This window comes from Aulostomus chinensis, chromosome 16, assembly GCF_037954235.1.
Source record: "Aulostomus chinensis isolate RoL2024-O1b breed Wild chromosome 16, RoL_Achi_v1.0, whole genome shotgun sequence".
Classification (NCBI taxonomy): Eukaryota; Metazoa; Chordata; class Actinopteri; order Syngnathiformes; family Aulostomidae; genus Aulostomus; species Aulostomus chinensis.
In genome coordinates this window covers 12,328,247-12,334,246 of record NC_141335.1, presented here as the reverse complement: position 1 = coordinate 12,334,246, position 6,000 = coordinate 12,328,247, and positions in this window count along the sequence as shown.

Genomic DNA, 6,000 nt, shown 5'->3' with positions numbered 1-6,000 from the left:
AGTGAACGCTGCACACGCGCCACAGTAAGCCGCAGCTTCTCTGTCTACAAGGAGAAAAACTGGTCTCTGTGGAAGTCAGGGAGCTTCTTTGTTCAGCGCTTCATAAAAACAGCTCAAAACCAACAATCTGTTCATTTTTGTTTTAATTCCCTTGATACTTTCTAGCTACTGACTGAAAGTCTGACTCCGGTCATCTGTCATGAGCGCTGCAAGATCAAGAGGCTTGGTTTCTCAACAATTCAGCCAATCTGTTCTCCAAATGCTTTTTACTGGCCCTCTTCCAGATTCAATCGTGTATAACTACTTTTATAATATTTGATCTTCTTCTTTTGAGGCTCAGATCATTCTGCATAATACAATATTTCATATGCATATGTTTGAACCAAGGCGTTTTAGTGAGCACACATTTATTCAGCACTACTACATTCCCTTATCATTTGGTAGACCCTGGAATTCATTTCTTTTATTTCAGCATGTTTTTAATTTTCAGTGAGGCATGAATATAAATTCAGCGTCATTCCATTAGAAACCAGAGTATTTGGCATTTAACAAGTTGTTAATTTCTCTGAATTTTGAATAAACTATGTCTGAATTCCAGAGCTTTAGGGTAGATTCATGTGCAAAATGTACCTTGAACCCCTTTTTGAGGAAGCTCTGATTGAACGCTGGGTCAGCTTTCGGTGTGCAGCCCATTGCAGAGGTTTTTAAGCTTCTGCATTGGTTCTGTTTGTTCTGCACATCCTGTTGTAAAAATTGAACAATATCTATGGCAATCTTGCTATTTTTTAATGCCTGGAGGACTGTTTTGTCACATGCTGAGGAAAAAAAAAGATCTGTTGTGAAAAAAATCAAGATGTGTTGTGCGTCAAATGTGGTTAGTGTAACCGCTCCAAATGATTACAGTGATTACCAACTGCAACAACTGTTATGGTTCTCATGTTACACACAGAGTGTTTGGGGCATAACTCACATGACTGACTAGTTGTGTCCACTGGCGGCGTTTTCCTGGACTTGATCTCGGTCTCCAGACGGCTGCGACGTGTCCAACACAAGGTGCCACGAAAGAACAAATGTCCAGCTGAAATTCCTTAAGAGCTCTCTCCATGAACACAGCTACTCTGTCACAGCCATTTGTGACTGTTCCTATTTTCAAAGTTTGCTTAAAATGTGCTTGACAGATGAATGGAAACACAACTATTGATCTGTCAGTGAGGATCTGAAAATGAGTTTGCACCTCTGACGACGTGTTGGATTTTTGTTGAAGGGTGGATGATTGTTACCTGTCACTTGCATTCTATTGCTGTAAAGTTTTGAGAAAATCAACTTTGTAAATAACACCACATTTACTTTCTATGTTTGAGGATTGTTGATTGCAATTAGAGCAGGCCAGATTATTATGGAATGGATTCAGCTAAAGACGATTTGTCAGCTCAACATTTATTCCACAAGCGCTCCTCCAGCGCAGAATTATAGGGACCAATTTTAGTGATGATGTTTACAAGAATTCAGTGATATGAGGCATCTTTTGTCCTTTTCTGCGTCTCGGGAGTGGAAATGAGTCATCCTCAATATTTGTGGTGTAATTTTTCAGAATAATAAGGACAGCTGGAGAACAGGAGAGAAGAGGATGGAGGCTACACAGGGTGATTGGTTTTTTTTTCCCTCCTGGGCAATTATCAAGGCATCCCGAAATACAGGACAGACTTTTAGATTTCTATCATATGAAATGATTTGAAAAATAACGAAACTGCTTAAATGATGTCAGAAAAATCTCCCCGGAGGGAGCATGGCCCTGACCATTGTTGGATTGGGCTCCACTCCTGACTAAACACTCAATTACGATAATGTTGTTGTTCCTATGATTGATTTCGACTATCTGTTCCAACTGAAGGACCCGACTAAAAAGTTTCCAAGTAAAAGTCAGACTGGCAGCGTGAAGTTTTGATATACATGCTAATCTTCTGCATGCTCATTTTTGGCGTGGGCTCAGACTAAAGTCTGAAGTGGTGCTTCTCAAGGCTGTGTTTCGTTGACTCATCCTCTCTCCTGTGCTGTCAGATTAATCTCTGTCGGTTTAAGCCGTGTAGCCTCATTAATGATAGGTGGTGTTATGTGAGAGATGAAGGGGTGGGGTTTTTTTTTTTTTTGCCTGTGCTATTACTCCCTCTGTTAGAGCGAAGCAGCGTGAGCACCTCACAGCTCATCTTGATAACTTTAAAATTTGCCTCAAGCAGGTGCGACCAATGTCACTGAGTCTGTCACGTGTTCCTTTGTAGAAGTGTTTAAATATGACTTTGTAGAGATCAGAGTAAACTATCTGTTGTTACATAGTATGAGCTAACCAGGAAAGTCCTAGAAGTTTCTAACATGCATGTGTGAAATCTAATCGCAGTGTCAGATCCTATTTATTCCTCATATTGATCTAATCCTGGTTCTCTCTCACTCACACACGAGTAGAGCCCTTCCCTCCAGGGTTTTGCTGCTCCTTTCTGACCTTCATACAGCTCCCAAGTCTCTCTTCCCTCCTCTCTCTCTCTCTCTCTGGCTCACTGTGTGTGCTGGCATGGGGCTGAGGGAGCAGCCCTCTAATAGAAAGTCTATTGACGGGGCCAGTCACTCATTGCTGCTATAATAACTGCTGGGGCCCTCTGGACGCCAGTCGATAAATGCGCCTTGTCTCTGTTCACTGGTGAGAGGCCCCTGTCAGCACTGGAGGAAAATTAAATGTCTGATCGACCACCTTTAAGAAGTAGTTCACAGTGTGTGTGTGTGTGTGTGTGTGTGTGTGTGAGAGAGAGAGAGAGAGAGAGAGAGAGAGAGCAAGGAAACTGTGCACTTGGTGTTTCTTATGTTTTGGGGACAAATGGGTATACACTCACACTATGGGGACTCATTTCACTTTAAAAAACCAAAACAAGCCTGAATAATGTAGACTGTTAAATTTAAGACTTAGGACTTGGGCCCTGTGCGCACAACACTGATTTTAAAGTCTTGGTATTGATTTGAGGATTATCTAACTTATCAGATTCTTTAGATCCTCAGCAGCTGTGGATCAGAAGGACTTAATTTCCATGGACTTTCTTTTTAGCCTGACCTTAATTAATGTCAGTTGCTGCCTGAGTCTTAAACACTGCCTTTAATTATTTTTTTGTCAATATCCTGGTTGTGCAGCAACCATTTTGTACAAACACATGCAGGTGAGAGTCCTGTATGTGTCTTGCTTGAAGCATCACCTAGTCTCATCAGCTGGGGTGCCTGTATGGGGGGGTTATCCCTGAGGAACCGCCCCACTGTCAAGTGAAGAGATGCATTCGACGACTCCATTCGTTCATGGAGGGAGCATGCAGTCATCCACAATGCTCCCAAGAGCAAAGGAGGGCTTTTATTTATATTGTTGTATGCTATTATTAATTTGAATTTGTCTGTGTTGCTTTAATCTTGCTTTGGCTGCATTTAATATGAAATGTTCGAAATTAAAAAGCTTGAATGGAGTTTTTGCTCATTAAGTCAACACAAACTTTTTCAGGCTACGTTCAGAGAGTCCCTCAAATCTTCTAACCAACCCCGATTAAAAACGTAGATCAAGGATGTGAAGGAAGATCCACGAGGACGCATATAAACAGCATCATTCTAAAATAAAGGTGATCTTTGTCATTACAGCACATTACAGGCAGTAATGAGTCTAATAGGCACATTCATCTTTCATTATTACAGCAATAAGCTGAGCCAAACGCGTTTCCATTTTGAATGCAGCACAGCAAATGATCTAGGTCAGCCCACCTCTCTTGGTTAAGCTTTGAGCTCCACCAGCACAGTCTCACTTTCCATGACTGCCTTACACTGGGATACATTTGACTTGCTAGAGTCACTATAGGCAGGGAACAATGAAACATTTTCGGAATTCATTAATTCAGCAGCCAAGGTCTAAGGCATAATTTATCGGTGGTGATATACCCCAGTGATAGGTGAACTCATTGAAATCTGCAGTTCTCTCTTTAACCCGTAAATCCTGTGCCATGGTGCAGGTCCTTGGTATTTGGGTAAGGTCAGAGTTCAAATAGGGATGGGAAAATTAGGGTCAGGGTAACAGATGGCAAAATTAGTGGAAGTTAATGTGATGTCCTTTCAACATGTGTGTTCCTGTACCTGCAACATCATACGGATCAGAACACATTTGGAAAGTGTGTGTGTGTGTGTGTGTGTGTGTGTGTGTGTGTGTGTGTGTGTGTGTGTGTGTGTGTGTGTGTGTGTGTGTGTGTGTACCATTTCTGGTATTAATAGTAACCTTATTGGGACCTCCAGTGCCCATGGGGCCAAAGACAGCCTTAATGTGGCACAACGTATTCTCTGAGTTCTTGGTTAAATTTAGAGTTATGGTCTGATTTGAGGTTTGGTTAAGGATAGGGTTAGGGATCAAATGGGTAGTATTAGAACCAGGATTAGGGCTTTGTTTAGGCTGTCCATGTGTGTGGAAGACAATGGAATGTCCTAATAAGGATAGCTGTGCAAACTTGCGTGTTCGTGAATACCAGTGTGACCACTAACTCTCGCCTGTATGCCTGGACTGCAAACAGCTGGCACCACTCTCTTGCTGTTGTTGCTGCAGATCCACAAACACACGCTCATGCCAAGTCTTTCTAAATAAATTTGGCAGCAGAACTTGAGTCTTAAAGGCGACAAAGTGGCAGCAAATTAACTTTGCATAGATAACAAATGGACAGAAGATGTGATGCTTATCATAAGTGTTCAGTGCTGTTTATTGAACCTCTATTCTTGACACGAACTGAAATGAAAACAGACAAATATGTTCATTTTATCAAAAGAATTCAAGTCCTCTATTAGCGGAATTCCTCAGCAGGGAAAATTCTTCAACTTATCTCCTGAGCCACAGGACCAAAGTTCCTATAATTGTCTCCACACCTTCTCAACACTCACACCTTGTAATGAATGTCCTTGTATGAAATTATCTCAAAGGGAGCCTTTTGTCCCATAATGCCAAAATGTAGCTAATTAGAATAGTCCCCACATGCTGGGAGAGGTGAGAATTGTTTGATTGACAGCTCTGGCATTTAGTTTTAAGAGGTGAGACAATGTAGAAACGGCACAGCAAGGTCACTGTCAGAGGAGAATAAATATGGAGGGAGCTGCTACCTCATATATGTCTACAAATACACACACACACTTTTCTGCAGCTATCTTTGTGAGGGCATTCACTAGCCTAATGCACAGTTCCTTACGAGAACCTCAACCATAACAATTAACCTTTTTCCACTGCACACTCCTGTGTACATGCCAGTTTTTCAAACCCAGGTTCAACAGGAGTGCTGTGACGACATGACTGATGTCAGTATGAGATTGGAAGCACCAGGAGCCAGCTAAAAATTACCATGTTCACCCAGGTTTTGATTGAAAAAATACTCATCTCTTTTGCAAGTCTTAATCTCAAAACTGCCCACCAAAGGTGTCCCAGGAAACTTTAGTCTGGATCAAAATATTCTTGCTTTTCCAAAATGGCTAAGGGGGTTTTAAACTCAAATTAAACTCAAATTGTTCCTCACAAAGATGGCTGTACTCGAACACATACACACACACACACACACACACACACACACACAGCTTATATACCAAGGCTGGAGGATGAAGGATCAGACCATGGTATGCATTCTGGATGTGTAAGTGACTTTTGATAGATTGAAATATGTAACACCTTCCTCTGAACCACATGGTCCTCCCTCAGGGGGGTTCTCCTCTCAAATGCCGCTGTCCCGCCACTGACCTCTGACACCTGGTTCATGCCGTTACTGAGCAGCCACTGTGACAAGTCGAGACAAGGTCATCGCATTTGAGCGGTAATTCTTTAGCATTCAATTTCAGTGTCAAATTCCGAGTGTCAACCTTGAGCTGTCTTTGTCAGCCCTTACGCAACCTTTAAGATTCCGGACTAAAGCCACAGTTGTGGTCAGAGGAGTTAATCACAGGCTTTGCTGATGCTGTCCCACA